Raw genomic sequence first — 23,292 nt, forward strand, 5'->3', positions numbered from 1 at the left:
TATCATCCTTCTGGCGACAACTTGGTCTCTGTCATTCCGCATTCCCTTCGGCAAGAGATATTACGAACTTTCCACGATGATGCTACCGCTGGTCATCTTGCCTACAATAAGACGTACGATCGCATAAAAAGCCGCTTCGTTTGACCTGGACTTTCAACTAGTGTCGCAAAATACGTTTCTTCCTGTGAACCATGTCCATGCCGCAAATAACCGACCTCGACTACAGCTGGGACGCTGAAACTCCTGCCATGTCCTTCGACTCCATTCGAAGTGGTAGGGATCGATCTGTACGGACCCCTTCCAGCCACCCCAGTCTGTAATCGGCGGGATGTCACCGCGGTTGACCACCTGACCCGCAATGCCGAAACAGCGGCTATTCGCACGGGTTGAACCTCAGAGGTTGCGGAAACCTTCTTGCAAGCCATGTTCCTGCGACATTGTCCGCTTCGCGTTCTGCTCAGTGAACGCGGAAGAACGTTTCTTTCTACTCTCCTTTCCGAAGTGCTTCTTGTCGCTGAAAGCGTTCACAAGACTACGTCCAGTTACCACCCGCAAACAAATGACATCACTGAGCGCTTCCACCGTACTCTTTCCGACAGGATTTCCTTTTACATTCAACCGGACCACACCAACTGGGACACTGTTGTCACCTACGCCTATAATACCGCTATACCACAAACAACAAGATTCTCTCATTTTTACCTTGTTTACGGCCGTTCCCCTTCTTCGGCACTTGACAGATCTTTCCTTTCCGCAGCCGATCCTTCTACGGCAAGCCTGCCCGACCAGTTTGCTTCCCGACTTGCGAACTGCCGCATTCTGGCCCGTATAAACACGGCAGCCTGCCAAAACAGCCGCAATTCTCGCTACGATGACATGCATCGTTCTGTCTCTTACCAGCCTGGGAAAAAAGTCCTACTGCCCCGCCCTATCCGTGCCCCTGAGTTATGCGAGAAGTTCCTTTCCCGAATCATTGACAGATACACAACCCCGCGAGCAGACCTCGCCAGTTAACTACCGCGTAACAATACTTCCGGTATCAGCCACGCCAGTGCCAAGGAACTGAGATTTGTCATGTTTCCTGAATCAAGCCTTTCATTCGACGGGCTTCCTCTACCTGATTGTGACGACCAGGATGGCCGCTTCCGCCGAGGGGAGATAATATTATAATAGCGAACATTAAATTTCCCGTCATCAGGCCATAGCTAATTATTAGGACTGGGCAATACCACCTTCAATTGTATTTGTCCATTCTCATCTCATCATTCTTCGTATTTCTAGAACGCGCCATCATCGCCCTCCTGATTAATCCTGTTCTTACCAGGGTACCACTCGCCGAAGAAACGTCGTCCGCCAAGTATACTGGCACTGCCCTTGATATATATATATATATATATATATATATATATATATATATATATATATATATATATATATATATATATATATATATATATATATATATATATATTTATATATATATATATATATATATATATACATATATAAGTTAAGTAGAGAGAGGGACACAAGAGAAAAACATTAAAAATAAAAATAGAAGTTTACTGACGTTTCAGGAAGAGGACTTCATATCTTCACAGTGCAGAATAAGTTCGTCTCAGGGTCATATATATAGAGAAAGTGTAGCAAGGGCGAGGGCAGGGCATGGGAAGGGACAGTTTGTACTATGGGATATTGCTTGGCAGCAAAAGAATGAGAAGTGGAAGAGAAAAAAATAAAAATAAATAAAAAATAATAAAAAAGATAACGAACACAGAGTCACGTGGCACTAAAGGGAAAAAAGAGCCAAACAAAAAAAGGAAACAACGACAAAAATTAACAACGTAATTCCCCTTTTCCCCCGTTGCAACAGGGTCGAAATAGGGGTCAGAACAACATATGCCCATGCAAGCATTTGATATCGGCAAGAAAATCTGTCACGAGGAATGAAGAAGGTCCAAAGAAGACATGCCCATGCTCGCAAAAGGCGAACATCTGTCCATACAAACCCGTTTTAAGAATGAGGGTCAGGGGCTTAAAACTTGGCTTCTGTTGGTTGGAGGCACGGGTCGCGCCCAAAAGCAGTGAGACAGGCAGTTTCGACCGAAAATGAGGATACATTCGCTTACAAAGAGCACAAAAAAAGCTGGAAAAAAGAAAAGCAGAAAAAAAGGAGAAGAAAAGGGTCGAACAAGTCACGAAAAGAAAGATAAGAGAAGGTGGGTGCACGCGTATGACCTGGCACCGGGCGGTACACATCTGGTCGGCACATGGTACCAGTTCAGGGAACGCCGAGGTGGTCAGCAAAGAATTTTAGAAAACAGCAATACCAAAAAGAAAGGGGAGCGGAAAGCAATCACACACGCTCGTGTGCTCAAATAGATCACATGGTAAGAGTATCAAAGTTCCGCAGCCTCCGCAAAGTTCTGCCGCAGCCTGCCACCCCTACGTGCTCCTGAGGCCACGGCCAAGGAGCACCAACGCATCACCTGCAGCCCATCCCCGAGAGTGCGCCGCGCCCAGAGCCTGCCGCACCCGCTCACGGGATCGACAGCGGCCACGGGAGCCCCAACCACAACCAAGCCACTAAAAAACGCCAGCAGCGAATCCGCACTGCGTTCTGACGCTCCAAAGCCAGCCCATGCCGCGCACAACCTTCGCAAGAAAGTGCCTTCTGCAATGTCAAACTGACTAGTACTCAGAAAATCCGGTAATGCAGCCTTCAACCCAGTGTCAAAACAGTTCTTAAGATTAAGAAAGATTACTGAAAAACGAATACTTTCCCAATTGCACATTTCCACACTTTCACAGTATTTGTCTGCCGAAGTAGCTCCCATGGGTTTGGAGGCTAGGCTGAGACCTGCATCGTTCGAACTGTCCCCATGCAACATGAGGAAGTGGCAACAGGTACTAGACAACGCATCCTTACAATTGACGCAGATAATTATAAATCACTACGAGCCTATGTACCATTCCCTCTGCAGGAAAAGAAAATTATTTGTAAGAAGGTAAGTGAAAGAGAATCAGGCCTTCTACGCAGCTCCAAATCCAAACCGGCATCCGCCATATCCGAAATAAAAGTCAGTAAATTTTCCAGAGATAATCTTCCTAGCAACGACTACACCCGTAAGAATAATGTTAGCCCCACTACTAATGGCTGTCCATTAACCGGAAATGCATATAAAAATTGCCCCTTTAACGCGAATAACACGCCCAATACTGACCATTCACCAGCTCACTTTAGCGCCGGTACTAATTCGTCTGCCAACGCAAGCCAAAATTTTAATCCCCCCTGTGTGAACTCTCCTCAAGCTATCAACGATAACAAAAATCTCACTCGAAATGTGATGAACCTCTCTAGGATTACCCAGTCACCACATCAGATGAGCGCTCTGTCAAAAGGTCTGAATTTTAGCCCGGCAATTGGTGGTTTCGACGAATTTGAACTTTTTAAGCACTTAGATAACTTCGCCAGTAATATGAGACTGCGAGAATACTTCCACGACCTTCCTCCAATCGACGAAGCCCGGACTGCATTACCTAGCCTTAAGTACTGGACCCCTCCCACGCAGCGCAATACATGCCTCCACATGCACATTAAAGCCGTTCATCGCGATATAGGACCAGCATACAAAAAGCAAATCTCTTTCCGCCGTAACATCACAAACCAGGAAAGAAAGCGCAGGAGGAACTCGGAGGTAGCCCCGAAATAGTAATCAAACTAGCCTAAACAAGGCGCCATCGTGATCCTCGACAAAGCTGACAATGTCAAATGAGCTCATAGGCACCTATCAGAATCTACGTTCTACAAAGTACTCCCCAGTGACCCCACTAATGATTATAAGCTCATTGTCAAAGCTAAACTCCCTGACCATGTTCAAATTTCGGAAATAATGGAAACAACTGCTCTTTCTGTTATCCCCTTAAGCCCAGTAACCGGTAGATTCTATCTTCTTCATAAGATTCATAAAAATATCAACCCAGGTCGCCACATTGTTTCTGGCATTAGAACTGTTGCCAAGGACATCTCGCGCTAGGTAGACTCTCTCATTCGTGACATTTCCCGCAGCTTTTCATCCTTAATTAAGGATAAAAATGATCTCACGGATATTATGAAGGTTGAAATTCCTAACTGTTTACTTGTTACCCTAGATGTCGTGTCGCTATACACTAACGTTCAGCATGCGGATGGAATCACCGCGGTATCATGTACAGCCGGTAAAAGGCTTGTCTATAACACAACTTTCGCACTCTCAGCCCTGTCCTGCCCCGCCGGAGCGGGATTTGAATAAAACTACTGCGGAATTCTGAAGCCTTAGCCCTTCGCTTTTGCCTCCGACATGTTTGGAACGAGTATGTTTCGGCAGTTTTCGGATGTAGCTGGTTGAAGTTGAAATCGCTGTTATAGACAAGCGTTTTACCGACTGTACGTATGAGCGGTCGACGGGGGACAAACCTATCTATTCTCTCACCCTTGAAACTTTCCGTCACCTTATCCTTGAGCTTAACAAATTTGAGTTTGATGGTGTCAATTACGTGCAAGTGAGTGGAACGTCATAAGGAACCAAAATCGGCCCCAACTACGCAAATATTTTTATGGGATGTCTTGTGTCAAACTTCCTCGCAACCAAAAATTTGAATCCATTGTACTACAAAAGATATGTAGATGATATATTCATACTATGGCAGCACGTAAAATGAAACTTCTTGCGTTTATTGAGGCTTTTAAGCTTGCGCATTCTACTATCTCCCTCTCTCATTTCTACTCTACGCACAGCATAAATTTCCTGGATCTTACTGTCACAGTTTCTTAGGGCAGTCTTCTGACTAATCTCTATAGGAAACCTAAGAACACGCGCCAGTATTTGCACTTCCAACGCAGCCATGTCAGGGACTGCATGACTGCAATACCTTATAGCCAATCTCACCGTTTTAGGTTAATCTGCACAAGCCAAGCGGATTTCGATTCTAACTGCAAAGAACTTAAAACCACACTCTTGGACAAAATTACCCAGACCAGGTAATAGATGACGCGAATACACGAGCTAAACTGTTGAACCGCACCAAAATTCTCCTTAAAAAAGCTCCAAAACCAAATACACAAAGAAACCTCGTTTTGACCCATTCGGCCTCTTCTACGAAAATTGCATCCGTTGCAACGAAACATCACAATATCCTTGCTCAAAGTGAACGCCTAAAAAGAAAATTTCCTGAGCCGCTACGCATTGTTTATAGACGCAGCAAAAATTTGGGTGACGTTCTCACCAAATCCAGCATCAGCAGACAACAGACAACTGGTAGCATGCCCTGTAACAAACCACGTTGTAAGGTAGCCCCACAAACGACCACCACACAGCGCACCGCCAGCAAAGCTTCAAACTATTATGTTAATGTAAAAGGGAGCTTTAACTGTGATTCCGCCAACGTCGTATACCTACTGGACTGCACCCTCTGCGGCAAACTATACATCGGCCAGACTGAAACACCCTTTCGTTTGAGGTTTAACGATCACCGCTCTCATGCAAAAACCTGCCATTCTTTGCCTCTATCAAAGCATATTTACACTCCTGGTCATTATTTTGAAAAACTGGATGCAACAATTATTTGTTTTTATTTATATATTTATTTATTTTTATTTATGTGTTCATTTATTCCTTTATTTATATTTTCTTTCTTTATTTATTTTTATGTATTTATTTATTTATTTATTTTGACTTACTGCTAGTCCCATGAGGGATTTTAGCAGGAAGGGCGTGAACATAAAATTTTGAATAAGTACACAATAGAGATACATACGTCGCGATAAAGTACAGAATGAAACTAACCGAATCAGACACCTTCAACAGTCACATCTATAACATTGGCGGGTGAGAGATGAGGGCTTCGGAATTTCGACGGGGCTGCAGTTCTTGCAACGGGAACTGCAGCCGTTAGTTTTCCTCAGCGGTCGGATTCTGGCGGGGGACGCATGGGAGACGGCGAACAGCGACGCGGGGAAAAGGAGCGACGGCTGGAAAAGGGCGGATGGTCGGCAGAGGACGAATTCGGTGCCTGACCAAAGTCTCCATGGGTGTAGTACGGTTGCGGTCCATAAGGAGGCACTCGATGTACGTCGCTAGCAGGCGGTGGCCGCCGACGGCACAACCGAGCTACGTGTCCGGGCATGCAGCACGCGTAACAGATAGGGCGGTTGTCAGATGTGCGCCAGGGGTTCAGTGGTTCAGGTGGTAGCCGAGGGTAAGGCGTCGCGCGCTGGTCTCTCACATGCTGGTACGCTTGGAAAGCACCGGGCTGCAGTTGCCGGACCACTGAAGCGTAACTGAAGGGAAGCGCTCCAGGAATGGCGGGGGGCACCGCCATCGTCACTGGTGGTGCGATAGGCGCTGCCACCGGTTGTTCGAGGGGCACTGTCACTTGCGGTTCGAAGGGGGGCGCCACGGGTGGCGCGATGGTCGCTATCACGGGAGCCGGCACACGTGTACGTTGGCGAACCACAGGAAACGCCTCGGAGACGTGCTCCCGGATTACGCGGCGAACAGTCGAAGGCAGCGAAGGCGAAGGCACAGGCTCATGAACACTGGGAAGCAGAGCCAGCTGTCGAGCAATTTCTGCGCGCACGAACTCCTCGATGTGCGGCAGAAGAGAAGAAAGGTCATGTGGCATCGTGAGAGAGGAAAGGCATCCCCGTGAGCACTCTTCATGGGGCGATGTGCGCTGGCGAGTAACGACACGCTGCTTGCGCAGTTAATCGTAGCTCAGGCACCATGTAGTGATTTCGTCCACAGTCTGAGGGTTCTTGTTCAGCAGCATCTGAAAGGCGAACTCTTCTATCCCTTTGAGAACGTGTCTGATCTTCTCGCTCTCCGGCATCGCAGGGTCAACTCGCTTGCCAAGGTCTACAATGTCTTTGATGTAACTCGTGTAACTTTCATTGTCTTGTTGGGCTCGGACGCGCAGGCGTTGTTCGCCGTTTAGCTTGCGTAGAGCGGGGCGACCAAACGCTGCCAGGAACCTTGTCTTAAAGGCCGACCAAGTTTGCATCTTCGGTTGATTGTTATGAAATCATGACTCAGCTGATCTGTCGAGGAAGAAAGGGACGTTGTTGAGTTTGGCAACGTCATCCCAGCGGTTGGGGGTGCTCACCCTTTCGTAAGTTGAGAGCCAATCTTCCGCATCGATGTCATCGCTGCCGGTGAAACTGGGGGGAGGGGTCGCGTTGACGCACTGACCCGGAGCAGATGACGGGCGCAGGCTGCAGTGAGGTCATGTCGTGCTCGATTCCTCGGGAGACGGGAGGGAGCACTCGCTTGCGTCGTATTTCCAGGCCGGGGACCGTACAAAGACGACCTCCACCAAAATATAATGGGGTTTATTAGCAAACGGCTAGAGCATGGTAACGGGGGCTAGTTGTACCAGAGGCCAAGCTAGCTCGGGAGTCAACGCGCAGGTCTCTCAGCAACAGTGTTCTCGATGGGGCTGCTTCGATGACTGAGCCTTGCACATAGACCCAGTTGGGAGATTGACGCCACCTGACAGTCAGCCTCGGTCTCAGTTGAGCACACACCCCTTTGGCCACACTGGCGCGCCTTCTAACGGCCACTATCTCTGTTACAATATATATATATAACAAATCTTTGAACGAGGTAAAAGCACGATTGTTGCCAACGTTTCAGCAAAGAGACTTGCTTTTGTCAAAGCAAGTCTCTTTGCTGAAACGTTGGCAACGATTGTGCAGTTTTCTTTTCCTGTATTCTCTACCATCTTCAAAGTTCTTCTGCTCCCTCTATATATTTATTTGTATATATATATATATATACCATCTTCAAAGTTCTTCTGCTCCCTCTATATATTTATTTGTATATATATATATATATATATATATATACATATATATATATATATATATCGCCGAAGGCTTGCCCCAAGCCGAAACGTTAATACATATTAGTTCGTTACAGTTTAGTCTTCTCTGTTACTGATAACGTTAATACATATTAGTTCCTTACACTTCAGTCTTCTATTTTACTGATATATATATATATATATATATATATATATATATATATCAGTAAAAGAGAAGACTAAGGTGTAACGAACTAATATGTATTAACGTTTCGGCTTGGGGCAAGCCTTCGTCGAAGGCTTGCCCTGACAAACGCTTGCCCCTAGCCGCAACGTTAATACGTGTTCGTTCGTTACCATTTAGTCTTCTCTTCTACTGTACATTTTTACCGGCCCCATCGTACTTTATTCATACGCTCTATATATATATTTTTATAGGTAGATAGATATAAGGCCTTGTCGCCAGTGCTATTCCGCTACTTCAAAGTGTTTTATTGCGTCGATGGCGTGAGTGCCCTTTTGGTATGATACCAGAATAAGGAAATCAAAGTAGAGAAAAATCCGCCGTTATCGCATGGGGGAACCTCATCAATGACCTCTGCATAATGCGAGCGGTGCGCTACCAGCTCCGCAATCACTGTGGCAGATATCCTCTCCACGTGAGCGGGGTCTTGCATATACAGGGTGTTTTAGTGAACACTTTCAAAAATTCCTGAAGGTAGGCTTTTCAAGAAAAATAGGAATTCTCTTAAGGAACAAGCTATCAGGTTCAGCGGACGTCAGCAATTATAAGAAACATGCGAATTACATAGTTAATTAACTAAAATTGTCTAATTAACTTTTTAATTAGTGAAGTTTGGCCGTTATTGCCAATGGCGAGTTTGTAGCCACGGAAACGACGATAACCGATCAGTTTTCAAAGCAAAGAAAAAGGCACTCTGTAAAGCCCTGCAGCCCGCAAAAAATCGAGCATTTTTCCCCCATGAAACCGAAACTCAGCGCACATGGTGCGCCGGAAGTGTAGTGCAAACGCAACATCCGCTGATGACGTGTTTCTGTGACTGTGTCGCCCAATTCAAGAAGGGGCTGGTGATTCCCCACGCTAGGGAACCAGCTGATATCAACGCCATCGCCTCCTGTATTTTTTCAGCGTTATGTTTTCTTTCGTTGGTAGGCGCAAGAAACAAAGGCCATCGCCCACTACACGGTCGCCCGTTTCGGCAGCCCTAGTGGACGTTGCCGACAGTTTTGCTTTTATTTTTTTTTTATTGTCTTGACCACATCTTAAGTGGCTACCAGACGTGCAAAGTGCGAAACGTCACCATCCGTTCATTTTTTTCGTTAGCTTTATCTGCTGCTCGTTTATAATCGCTGCGTGTTAGAAAGCGCCTCAGATAAAGGAAAGGCTTGTTTGCTGAGCCAGGAGGGATTTCGCGGCTATAGCTTGCGGCCTTGCGTAGTGCTTGCGGCTTTTCGCTTTAAAATGCTTCTTTACGCAGTGTGCGTGCGACATAGCCAAGACCGTACCACTGGTGTCACCTCTTCCATTTGAGGATCAAGGTTTCAAAGCCACCGCGTTATTATTGTGAAAATGGCTGCGCCAGCTCAACTCCAGTACTCCGTTGCCGAGAAAGTGGGCATTTTACTGGCTTATGTGAGTGCACAAAAAGGACGCGCAACTGGCATCGATGCTGTATGCTGCCCAACATCCTGGCCGTCGTGTGCCAGCTCGCGCCACATTTGTATCGATATTTAATCGGTTTAGAACCACTGGATCAGTCCATGCTCAGAGAAGGAAGCGGCCAGCCAGTCCAACCGAAGATTTTGACATCGATGTGCTGGCATACGTCGCTGTCAGGCCGGAAGCAAGCGTCAGGGAAATTGCGAGCGCATATGGAGCGAGCCCAGCTTCAGTTTGGAGGTCGCTTTCAAGACACAGCTACCACCCATATCATGTGTGTCTTCACCAAGAGCTCAGACCAAGCGACTTTCAAAAACGGCTTGATTTTGGCAACTGGTGCCTTATTCAATGCGACGAAGATCGGGAATTCCTCAACAGAGTGCTTTGGACTGACGAGGCCCAATTTTGTAGGAATTCGAATGTCAATTTGCACAACGCACATTATTGGTCTGATCAGAACCCCCACTGGCTCCGTGAGCATAAGCACCAGGTAAGGTGGTCAGTAAACGTATGGTGTGGTATTTATAACGGCTGTATTGTTGGTCATTACTTCATTGACGGAAACCTTACCGGAAAGAAGTACACAGAGTGCGTCTTAAAGGGCGTCGTCTCCGAGTTTGCCTTAGAGTTGCCACTGGCTGCGCTGAAAAAAATGTGGTTCCAGCACGACGGAGCCCCGCCGCATTTTTCCTCACTGGCTCGTAAATTCGTCGATGAGTCCTTTCCCAACCAGTGGATTGGGCGTGGTGGAACCACACCATGGCCGCCTAGGTCACCCGATTTGTCACCTTTGGACTTCTTCCTCTGGGGATATGTTAAAAATGAGGTTTTCAAGACTGAGCCGGCCAACCTCGAGTATATGAAGCAACGTGTGAGGAGCTCCATCGACAACATTCCCAGACAGATGATTTTATCCACTATGAACTCCATGAAAGAGCGCCTTCGTCTGTGCATTGCAATGGACGGAAAACAGTTTGAGCACATCATGTAAAATATTCTGTGCAGTCGTCCAAAATATTACTGTTGTGGAGCGCCCAAATAGGCCTACAACCAAATGAAACACTGAAATAAACCATTTTTGTTCATTGATATTTGTTACATGACTCAAAACCGCTAAAAAAAGTATGAGGTCAGGATTTACTAATCTTATGTCAGCACTTCTTACAACAACTGGAACGGAAGCTGGTACAAAACAATGTCGCGCTGCAATTCCAAAAAGTTGTCAGCTACGATTTTAGCCGTCAAGCCGATACCACGTAGAAATAACTTGAGTGTTGCATTCCGCAATACCGGCGCCGCAAAACAAGCTCTCCACTGGCACAAGAGTGTGCCTTTATTCTTTGAACAAAGCTAGTGCATTGTAAATGGTAATTAAAGGCTGCTTCCGGAGGTAAGTGCACTGGCGGAGCCTCAGGTTGGCTCCTAACAGCATTTCAAAATCCGCAGCTACGTAGTTGGCGATTACTAGACTTTGGCTTCCGCCCACTGAGTAAGCAAAAGTTGCGCATGATGCACTGCTTCCTATGCCTCGCATCGAGGCTCCCTAGCTAGGGAAAATTGCACTTACATTTCGAATTGGCCGCCAAATCTATTGAAACACGTCACCAGCGGACGTTGCGTTCGCTCAGCACTTCCAGCGCTCATCGAGCGGCGAGTTTCGTTTTTGAGCGCAAAACAAACGCAGGTTTCCTCGCGCTACAGGGCTTTAAACACCGACTTTTTCGTTGTTTTAAAACCTGATATGAAATCGTCTTCCCCGGGGCTACAAAATCACCATTGACAATAACCACCAAACTCTGCTAATTAAGAAGTTAATTAGTAGAGTTTAATTACCCACCTAACTAATGTGCACACCCTTGATACTATCTGGCGTCCGCCGCAGCTAGCAATCTCCTTCTGAAGAGGGTTTCTTTTTTTCTCGAAGAGCCTATTTTTAAGAATTTTTGGCAGTGTTCGCTGAAACACCCTGTAGAGAGGTTCAGAATCTGGTAAACAAGCGCCGCCCCTCTACAGCCACGGGAGACCCGGAGCATCTTTCGGTATCCCAGTGGCTCCCCTCATGAAACATGGTCAATCACGTGAAACGTGGTCAATGACGGGGCAGGCCAATTGCATGTCCGGACTGCTGCAGAAGGAACCATCGTAATCAATTTTGCAGAACGGAAATATATGGGATGAGGGATTTCGCAAGAACACACATCAAAGATGCAGTCCTTACCGACAGTGGTATTAGGCTACTTCAAAGTGCTTTATAGCCCCGAATGAGGTGATTGTAATTTTAGTACGATACGGAAATCAAGAAATCAAAGTCGAGAAAAACCTCTGCGGTGATCGGGAGCAGAAATCGAACACACGACTTCCGCATAACGCGTGCGGTGCGCTACCAACTTCGCTATTCTGGCGTCGGATTTCCTCTTGACTTCAGCGGAGGCTTATATTTAGAGAGGTTCAGAGAAAAGTCAACTAGCACCGCCCCGCGAGAACCATAGGACATGCGAAGCGTCTTTTGTTATCCCAGCCGCTCGCCATGTGAAGTGTGGTCAATGTAGCGGTAAGCCAATGCATTTCCGGACTGCTGGTGCCGGAACCCTCATAATGCATTGTGGAGAACAGAAATATATAAGACGAGGGATTCCGTAAGAACACGCATCAAAGATTCAGTTCCTATTACAAGTGCTATTCGGCTATTTGAAAGTGCTTTATAACACCGAATGATATGATTGTCATTTTTGGCCAATACAGGAATAAAGAAATCTAAGTCGAGAAATAATCCGCCGTGATCGGAAGCGGCGATCGGTTCCGGCTCCAGCATTTCAGAAATGCCATTGGCTAAACCCGACATTGAAAAACTTATAAAAAATCGCCTTTGGTTCTTTTGGCCCTGTTTTCGCGCTGTTTCGATGAAGTCGCGGAAAAAATCAATTATGTGTTACTATTGTTTTCATACATGAAGCTATTATCTTTTCATATATAAGGCTATTATCTTTCTAGAAAGTTAAGTTTTTTGTGTGCGCACCTTATAGGCCCAGTTTCCTGTGTTTTTTTAAGAAGTAACCAGCTGAATCTCCATTTACTCGCGATAATGACTACATTGTACTACTTCTTTACGATGTGTAACCCTCTCAAACGGTGCCTAACATTTATGCAACGGATCTCCTATACGCATGATTTCAGACGTCTGCTGTGACTCCGTGCAAGTTTCCATGTCTTTTCCTATCCCCCAATGTGCACCCTCACATCGTTGTCCAACCAGAACTTGATGGAACGCCATGCCACGTATGTACAATCATGGGACATGATTTTAATGTTTTTTGCTGTATGAAAGGCTTTAGATCTATTTCTCAAAAGGATTGTTCTTATAAATAGTGACTTAGTTTACGTGTTTGCTGTAAACAAGAATATTTTTTTATTCTTTCAGCTTTCGTTGTTTTAAGACAATTTCACGTATAGTGATACCCACGCAGAAGGCGGAAATAAAGGTTCGAAATTTTACTGAATATAATAGCCTAACTTACGATAATATCCAATCCTCACTCTTAAAAGAATGATGTTTAAACTGCGGAGCCTTTTCAATGCAGCCTCAGTCAGTCCCAGTCGAAAACCCGAACTGATTTTATTGTGTCTCAGTGCCAGAAAGTGATACGTAGATGTCTATTTCATAGCTTCCGGGACCAAGGTGCGATTCCGACCACGGGGAGCGTTGTTATGGCCACCTATGTGCCTTTTGTAGAAACGCAGTGTGTATATTGGCTTCCCTGTACTGCATTTCAGGGTTAATGGTGTTGGGTTTCGAATACCACTTTCTACTTTGAAGCCAGTGGCTTGCGACCAATTAAATCTTCATGTTGCAACCAGCTTTCCCTTCGCCAACAATCGCCATCATCGTCGAATAAAGTTGGCTTTCCTGCGTCTGAATTCTCGAAACGACGGAACCCATTTTGAAGTGACGTGGTGTTGGCATGCAAACGCGTGTATTTTTGGTTCGGCGGCCTTGCTGCTGGACAAAGAGGTGTAGAGAACATATGGCGAGCTCCCTGTTTCAGGGCTTGCTGCAGGGCCCCATATGACGCTCAGCGTGTGCATCGATTTGTGCTTTGTTTTGTGTATTGGAGCACGCCCCATACCGGGATGTTGCCCGTGTGTTTTTACAGCTCCTCGGCCAGCAGAAGCAACCCCTACAGGAAAATACAAGCATTTGCTCACCCACGCTGCGTCACTTCAAACTTATGAAAGTGGTTTTGGAGAATTCGGCAGCTGTAGAGCGTTTCGGGCAAAATAGCCATCAATGAGACATAAAACGTTTCGCATTAAAACTACTTTCAGTATAAGCCAACTTCTGGCTTCATTCGATGATGATCCAGTTTTATAAAATATTTCACATTAAACTTCATATTAAACTGCAAGTCAGAGAGTAACTGAAAAAAATATTCTTCAAGTGTAGACTTCGTGAAGTATAGACTTCTTGAAGTACACTTCAAGAAGTCTACACAGGCGTTTTGGCGCACCGCCGTGGAGGGCTCCGAGTTAATTTTGAAGAACTGGGGAGAATCAACGTGCGCCAAAATGTCGAACACACCGGTGTTTTCGATTTTTGCCTCTATCAGAAAGGCTGCCGCCACGGCCGAAAATCGAACCTGCGTCCTTGGCCTCAGGAGGAGAAGAAAATAGCATCCGTCAAGCCAAAGCCGTATTCTACGCTAACTGGGCAATATACGGTTACCCAAGCAGGGGGGAGTGCTTCACAAATTGCCAGACATAACGGCAAGATTTTGGTGCTTCAATCCGCCTGGAGGAATCGTGGTCAATAGCAGAGTTTACGTGCAACGGGATGAGTAGAAAGGGTGAAGGCTGCTGAGGCACACGCTGTACACGTCCCTCATGAAGGACTGAAACCATACGTTTTCGACTTGTGAATGTGGATGTAAATTATGCTGGGATAAACAACAGTATCTCCTTGCACATCAGTCTCCAAACTACAAACTACACTGAAGGTGGTAAGAGACGAATATTTTTTGCGTTCACGTTGATGCCGAATTTATGTAACGGGTGGGCAAAGCGATGTACACGTCGCCTACCTTACTCTGCGCAAGGCATTTCCATTCACGAACGGAAAACGTGGGCAAGGTGGCGATGCATGTTGAACCACAGCACACAGCGACAAGATGACAGGGCGACAGCCAAAGGCCGCACGAAGCGCCGAGTTACAACTGGCTTTCTGGAAAACCCCAAATCCAAACGAAAATGAAGAAAACAGAACGTAAAAACATATAAAAAAAGAGGAAGAAAACCCCAGAGCTGACCATTTCGGCACATGCCCTGTTAAAGGGACACTGAAGTGATATGTAAACATTGCGGGATTACTAGCGCAAATTGTAGTCCGGAGTCCCCAGGCCATGTTTCGACCACTCTAGGCGCGTTTACGCGATTTTATTTAGTAGAAAAACTAATTCGGAAATGCTGTCCTCCTCTCTTTACGCTCGCCCATTTTCTGTGGCGTTTTCGTGTGACGTCAGGAGGGGATGAGCTGTCAATTGGCTGCGCCACGGCTGCGCTACTGCACGGCTCCCCGGCCGACAGACTCAGTCGGCCCAGCGTTTCATCCGCCGGCCGCCGGCGGGTCGTCGCAATCAAGGAGGTTAAAAAAAATTGCTTGGTCGCAATTCGTTCGCTTAGTTGAAACGAAGCCAGGACACGTTTGTGAATGGAAGAATGTGCCTTCCTTTACTTGGTTTGTTTGTACACTGTATCTAGCTCCAAGTCAAGGTCGCTTCACACAAGCGCTGCACAAGCGCACATGCGACGCTTCCCTGACTGGTACGCCAGTAGGAAAATATAAGGCCTCTTGAAGGCGGGAGAAGAGTCAGCGAAGTCAATATAGATACTAAGGAAATAAAATCAACTGATATTTTTACCGTACAGCGTAAAACTAGGGCGCGGGAAGCACTTTTTTGCGCTGGCCGAACAAGCACAGCGGTCAGCAGCACGACTACGCACCTGCGAACGCTTTTCCGTCTACGAAATGCAATTGCTAGACGTGAGCTACTGTGGAAACTCGGGCGACGCTTACTGCACGATCGCAGTACAACAAATAGTCACCTAAGCTGCTTGAAATGCCAAAACTAAATAAAAGTTTAAACCGGTTATACAATATATACCCTATATTAGCAAATCCTTCACGTCCCGCTCCGTGGCTCAGTGGTCTGGTGCGTTAGGTATGTCACCGCAAATGTTTTGCAAGTCACAAGTTCGAATCCCCGCGGGTACGTGCTTTTTTTTTTTGTAAGTTACCTTTTTTGTTTTCCGCGGATGTTTTCTATATTGAGTTCACCTTTTTTGGGCCGCAACGTTCATGGCTACACAAACTAGTTCACAAAACGCGCGCAGGCTGGCACTGGCGCGCTAGCGAGTTCTCGTTGGCGTGCTGTTGCCATAAGCACCGACTGCTTGCAGGCAGTGGGCACAGGCCAGAATGAACAGACCCTTGGCCTGGTGCGAACACGCTTTTTACGATACAGGCATGAGGGAGGCAAGCTCCAAATATGGGGGAAAGCGCATGACATTTGGGCGGCTGCGGGTACGCGGAGGGCATTCATGCACTGCGTAGGTCTCGGCTAGTGAATGCTACGACTACAAGCCGTCCTGGGAGGCTTATCTTGTGCATTTTACAGAAGCGTGGTACGATGATTACTGAGATATTGAGAATTCCCATCCAACAACGCCATTGGTTGTTTTACAGAACCGAAACCGAAACCGAAACTTGTGTGATTGCTAATCTTGGGCATCGTCCAATCACGGCGCCCCTCCTCCCAACGTCACAGCCTTAGTTGGTGCGGCCGCCGCAAACCGCGCATGGTAGTTTTTCTTCTTTCGCGCTTTGCAAAATAATTACCGATTTGCCAACCGGATAAACGATGAAAAGTGTGCTAATTTGAGCCAGTCTACGCAGTGCAAGCAAAAACGGGAGCTTGACAAATTCACTTCAGTGTCCCTTTAAGATATTTAGCTCCTTTTGCGTGAGTGCAAAGGAGGCTACACTGGTGCAATCCCCTCAGGATTGTTGTAAGGTAGGCTGGTTGGTAGTGTTCCATGGCGGTTGATAGCGCGAAACCTGAACGAAAACACCAAAAGGGAGAGACACGAAGAAGCGCTGTTTCGTGTTTCTTTCATTATCCTTTCTTCTTGTGTGTTGTTTCTTTTATATGTCAAGCGTTCAATCTCGGCGTCCTCGAGAGTTTCGCGGAAAAGTATGTTCAAGATTCTGTCGATAACCTTTTAATTTTCAAACAGCACCTCGCAGACGCAAGCGTTGCTGTGAGTGGCAACATGACCATCCACTTGGTTTTTAACCTTATTGTGGTGCTCCGCAGGTTGTCATTGAAACATGTTATGGTTTGACTGATATATCTGTTTCTACAATTTCAAGTAAGCTCGTATATCATGCATTCCATTCAATCCACGAAGGGCTTGCTGTGCTTTATCTGACTCAAGAGTTTCGCCCTGCCCGAACTGTTATTTATACTGCAGAGGGCGGATAGTTTCAGACTGAAAAGCACACTTCTGTCTTGCAGTTGGGAGCCTCAAGATTCCGGTCCTTGGCCCGACAATTACCGGTGGTAACCGAGGACCGAAGGGCCCAGGGTAGCATGAACCTGAAAGGCGCGTCGCTTGCGTTCTGAAGCAGGATAGTCATTTCTGTTGGGCAAACGAGCCGAGAGGTTCAAAATGGCTGTTGCCTTTTTCGCCGGCACACTCAAAATAGGTCAACAACAGCAGTTTGCGGCTGCGTTTTAAATGTATTCTTGCTAAGACTTGTAGCTCCAATGCTGAAGCCAGCTGCAGAGCGCCGGAGACGCTCCTTTTATGTTCAGGAGTGCTGGCCTCAGCTGCCGAAGGTAGTCTAGGGCGATAAAACAGGTGTTGTGAGCTCGCAACCACAAGACAACAAAGCCAACTGGCTCTTATCCTGCACCTTCATGGCCTCTCGCATCATTTAAGAAGGATGGCTGGTAGAGCAGGCATGCAGGTGTGATTTTCTGCCCCACAGAAACTGTCGATCCTCTGTAGCTTGAGCCGAAGCTCGGGGTGGGCAATAATCTCGTGTCAGATAAAGCAGACGAGCCACTTCGCGCATTGCAGGAAGGACGTAGTATACGGCAAGTCTTAAATTGGGGGGAAATTCATATCAGACAAACCGGAAGATGCCTCAATGACCGCCTGTAGGAGCCCAACAATAGCGTTAAAAAAAATCACGCCATATCCACGGAATGAATGATGATAAGTCGGGCGAAGCTCGAGAGGGAGAGATCATCGCTAACCCTATCTCTCCCGTGAAAGTTCGCCCATTACATCATTACGAAAGACGTAAGACTGTGTGCGTACATTGTACAAATCAACTTTTATTTTGTTCTTGTTCGTTTCTTGTTGTTGTTGTAGGGTTCGTGAGGCTCCAAGCAAGCGCTCGTATCGGCAGGCAAACCCCGATGCAGTGAGAGCTCGCGAGGCGGCTGCAAAACGCATCAAGCGAGCTCAGCCCGAAGCTCCTGACGCGCGGTTTAAGCGCGACTTTCTAGACGAGATGCTTCGGTCTCTCTTTCGCGCACGGCGGGATCCTGGCGGGATCCTGTCCGCGAGCGCGCGCTGCCACCGCCCTGCGCGCCCTCCGCTCCGCAGCCTTGTCAACAACCACCTCCTCCATCCGGTGACTCGTTGCGAAAGAGGTAGCGCGTCAACAGCGATTGCCTTTTACAGTGTCAGTCACGTGCGAGTGACGTCATCATGACGTCACTCACACCAGCGCCACCTGCGAGTGCGTCATCGAACTAGGTGGTCACGTAGCGCCACCTGCGAGTGAGTCATCGAAGTAGGCGGTCACATAGCGCCACCTGCGAGTGAATCATCGAACTAGGCGGTCACGTACCACGAGACACAAGGGATGGACAGACCCACCGCTTTAGGAGCTTTGCCCCTAAAAACAGATGGTTACCTTTCACCTACTGCGACGCACGCGGCTACGAGCCGCTGACTGAAAATTGCCGCGTTATCGACAGAAACTTCAACGAACTTGCTCGAGAAATCATCTAGGCTGCTGCGATTCAACGCGTGAGAGGGAATTGCATCAGCGAAGCCTGAACTGCACTAAGGAAGAAGGAGCAAGGATATCTTAACAGGGCCACTGCGGATAATGGTCAGTTGTGAGGTTGGCTTTCTGTTTTGCATGTCCACTTTTTATGTTGTTTATGATTTGCTTTCTTAATTTTCGTTTATATTTGGCGTCTGCGAAGAAAATACCATCTAACATGCCTTTTAGGAATACGGCGTCTTTGCTGTCTAGCAGAGATCAAGGAGGCTGCAAAGCTCGGGCACATTGGGCCGGGGGAACCAGTGATATACTTATAGGTGGCACCATCTGGATGGAAAACCAAGCGCCGCATTTGGCTGGGGTGCAGCAGCAGCCGTAGCTCCGTCGAAGAGGCTGCAATGAACGGCAGTTAACGCTTCACTCGAAATTTTTAGGACGAGAGGTAGCATACATACCACCCTGTCTTCTAATTAGGAGAAACTAGGCATGTAAATCTACAGCAACAGCGCAATTACGAGCGAAAGCAGATACACAGAGGTCTGGCGTTGCTAACGGCTCCGACATTCCGCAACAATGGCTCAGCTAAGGCGTCAAGTTCGCAATGCTGTAGATGAACTGCTATGTCCCAGCAGGAGCGTAGAGCTGGGGTACGGTGTCTGGAATTCAGCCAGCAAATACGTGCTGAGAGGAGTATATTTAGGCGATTCCTTTAGGAACAAGAAAATGGCTCCGGCTTAACTCAGCTAGCCCTGGTTACGGAAAGCGAAAGCTACGCTTAGCATAGTTAAGTCGAGTTTTTTCTTGGTTAAGCTTTCTTTACCGGTAATGATTATACTATTCGTCTGACCCTACCTTTGTGTACAGTTGTGGTCGCGCATCCAACGTTTCCCGAGGCGATGGGCTGGCCGGACGATATCCGCGGGGTGACCAGACACCGCTGGCCGATGACAACGCAAAGGTTGAGTACCGCACAATGCTCAGAGATGATAGGCCGGGACCACTCTCATTTATGGCTAAGACCTTGTGCACGTGGCAAGTCACGTGGTCAGGCGTTGACCATGTGCTGAGAGCGCATGCGTCAAGCCAGCAGCGGCGGCTGCAGAGGCGGAACCGACCGTTGGGGAGCTCGGACCGGTGAGTGACGTGCTGCGTTGCCAACTATGCGGTGCAGCTGCGGTGAAATGACTGTAAAATTTACCGTCACGGCGAACCCGTTCGAAAAGGGTAGTAAAGTTTGCCTTTAAGGTTGTAGGGCGGCGGCAGGACGACAGATGGGAACCATAGTAGTTTAGGCGATGATTCCATGGGGGCCTCGAGAACACGAGCCGAAGGCAACGTTCGGGTCTTTGATTCGGTGTCTTTACTGAGCCTGGCTTGCAGGATGGGGGCAACTGCCTGCTTCTTCTTCTTCTCTTCGCTATAAAAGAGTCGAAAGTTGGGCGAGTTGGTATTGACGCATCTTAAAAATCTAACTGCGCGCAAATTAACGAGGACGTGAACACACTGAAGACACCACAAGCGCAGACTCACAACTGGTTTATTGTTACAAAAATCAGAACATTAAATACCCAGGCGCCCCACATACGTCACATTCTCAGCGCTATCGGCTGCACACACAAATAAAAAACTCAGAAGCACACGAATGACAGATAATTCCGCGACGATAACACCATCACACATGAAATATCATCATGAAACATGAAAAAAAATGGTGGTGGTAGACAGGCCCTCCTGCAGAATTTGCCCCGACGTACTAAAGGTTTTCAAAGAGTGCGGTCAGGGTCTTCGATTTACCTTCGAATTACCTAGAGATAGATAGCTCCAGTTTTTGGATTTAAGGATGACTTTCGGAGAAGGGCACATGTGCTACGCGTACGCTCCCAGGTCTGTCAAAGCCCTTTTAAGCTTTGAGTCGGCGCACTCGAAAGTGGTGAAGCAGGGTATTGCACTTTCCTGCTTGAAGTCGGCCATTTCAAAATCGTGTGAGCATTCAATGCCCGAAAGTGTCTTACAGCAGGCGGAGAAGCTAAAAAAATCCGGGTACCCTGATCATGTTATTTCTAGAGCAAGTGAAAAACTGGTAAAGTGGGTAAAGTCGGATAGGGAGGCCATACCACCAAAAGAAAAGCCGAAAAACTTTGCCGTGGTGCCCTATGTTCACAAGATGTCACACGGTATAAAACGAGTGGCCGGGCGGTATGACGTAAAAATAGTGTTTTCAGCTCCTAATAAGTTAAGTAAGATCTGCCCAAAAGTGAACAAAAGGGCAGGAAAACGTCAAGGAGCATGTGGTATTAATCACAAAAAGAAGTTCGTCCAATGTGCCACGGGGGTTGTTTATTCCATACCACTTGTATGCGGCAAGGTATACATTGGCCAAACCGGGCGTTGTTTAAATACAAGACTTAAGGAACATAACTATTCGAAAGAAAAACGGGACCTCAGCCACATGTCTTCCCATTGCCGCGCATGCGTTCCTGAATGTACCCCTGAATGTACCCCTGTGTTTGAGCGCACAACCATTTTATTTAGGCATAAGAATCAGCAGACAAGAGAAATTGTCGAGGCCAGACACATTTTAAAAGCTGGTTCAGATTGTATTAGTCACCCATCTATTGCCTTGCTTAGTCGCGAAGTCGCCTACATAGATGGGCACTAAACATGAATTTGAAGCCTCTTCAGGGCATGCGTGGTGAAGAGGGGGAGGATATTTCATGTGTGATGGTGTTATCGTCGCGGAATTATCTGTCATTCGTGTGCTTCTGAGTTTTTTATTTGTGTGTGCAGCCGATAGCGCTGAGAATGTGACGTATGTGGGGCGCCTGGGTATTTAATGTTCTGATTTTTGTAACAAAAAACCAGTTGTGAGTCTGCGCTTGTGGTGTCTTCAGTGTGTTCACGTCCTCGTTAATTTGCGCGCAGTTAGATTTTTAAGATCTTCGCTCTAATTTTTCGTGCGTAATATATAGGGCGGCTTGGCAAAATATCTCCATCGGCCCTTGCACAAGCTCAGATGTAGCGGCTTGGCGTTTGATCTGCATAAAAAATGTCTGGGGACCGGGAGCATCTTGTATCTTTATCTTTATCGAATCTTTATCGAATAATAACGCTCAGCTTTCAAGGTTCGGCCTCCTTGAAGCAAAGGTCAGGCATGCCGCACGTAACGCGACCTATTGGCCAGCGTGGAATGAAACCGATGGCGTTTGATTCCTTCACTTTGGTTCATTTGTATATGATAGGAAGAAATAGCGCATAACTTCGTTAGCTGAGTCACGGTGGTTTCGAGTTGTAAAATTCTATGGGAGTCTGACCCTTTAGAGACTCGTGAGCCCGCGGACAATAGAGAAGTTGGAAACGCTTGGAGAACGGACATTTTCGATGTGAGGTTCATTCAGGGCGAGGTACTGGGGATACTTTTTCTGTCGTTTGTCCTTTGTTGTCAGTGGGTGGGGCCGATTTTATCAGAGACCACGTTGCTGTTAAAAACTGTATATACTACCCATACATCTATGAAGGGCTACTTGCTGGTTTTCATTGCATGCCGTGGTTTTCCACAAATTAAAGTCATCTGCGTACAAAGCGTGCTTGAGGTCAAGCATGATGCTTGCGTAGAGAAATCGTTCAGAGCAATGTTGAAAAGGAGGGACAAATTACAAATTCCAATGCCGTGCCTTGCGGAATAATGATAAACTGAGGTGAGGATCGGAAGAGCACTGTGAAGTACAACGCACGTGAAAACTCTGACTCCAACTCACCAATGCCGGGCATGCGATTCTCGTACGCATTGGATACGCAGCACCTACAGTCTGCTAAGTCGAAATACGGGTTCTTCTATTCATACAGAAACACATACTCGTTACCAAAATTACTAGCTGTATGCGCCCTACCAATCACATTCGACCTAGAGAGGCTAGCGCCAACTATCTGCAGGCGCAATATCAACGTTAAAAAGTCGTGCAATGCACAAATTCGGTATCGTCCACATTCATAAACGCATATATGATATCATGGGTGATAAATAAATTTCAGACCGTAGCTACTATCCCCACCTGACCCAACTGCGGCCTAGGAAGTAGCAATAGCAATGGCCGTCAGCACAACGTAAAGCGACTACATCACAATACTGACGGAATCTCAGGCCGCTTTTTGCAACTTCCTCCTAGGAACCTTATCCCAAGCATTCCTTCATACTGTCAAGGAGAGGGTTCACCCACACTACCATTTCTCAACTACCTGCTCTCACTACACGCCCCAACCGCAACTAACGTAGAATGACATACTCTAACACTATCGACTAACCCGCGAACAGTTTTCTCATCTATAAGCACTTCACCATACCTGAAGCAGTCACGGTTTGCCAGCTCTAAACTAACACCTTTTCTCAAAACACACCCCGGAAAAAATGTTCCCCACGCAATACTAACCGTTATATCTTCTGCCTCACAACTCAAAGTCTCAAACACTATACCAAAGTGTGGGCCCCAGCACCCCAGAGCGTCCTTACATTTGCCATCCTACCTCTTAGCAGTCGCCCACCTCCTACTCCGGCTACCAGCCTTGCGTGCTGCAGCCAGAACATCCTAGTGTGAAGAAACCCTCAGTGATCGAAAGGGACCATAATCACAACAGAGGGGGACAATAAAGTTTATTACCGCTATCCCTCTTTGTCAAACCACGTCATTTCCTAGCG

The 23,292-nt window shown here is 47.0% G+C and overlaps 1 long non-coding RNA gene across 1 annotated transcript in view; it reads left to right on the top strand.

The window, feature by feature from the left end:
• LOC144166124 (uncharacterized) overlaps positions 1-23,292 on the top strand; it is a 67,212-nt gene that overhangs the window by 37,995 nt on the left and 5,925 nt on the right. The window contains exon 3 of the long non-coding RNA XR_013321587.1: positions 12,698-12,799. This is a non-coding gene — a long non-coding RNA (uncharacterized LOC144166124). The remainder of the gene's footprint in view (positions 1-12,697; positions 12,800-23,292) is intronic.

Source organism: Haemaphysalis longicornis, unplaced genomic scaffold (assembly GCF_048455015.1).
Source record: "Haemaphysalis longicornis isolate Haplotype H1 unplaced genomic scaffold, Haemaphysalis longicornis Haplotype H1 scaffold_16, whole genome shotgun sequence".
Taxonomy (NCBI): domain Eukaryota; kingdom Metazoa; phylum Arthropoda; class Arachnida; order Ixodida; family Ixodidae; genus Haemaphysalis; species Haemaphysalis longicornis.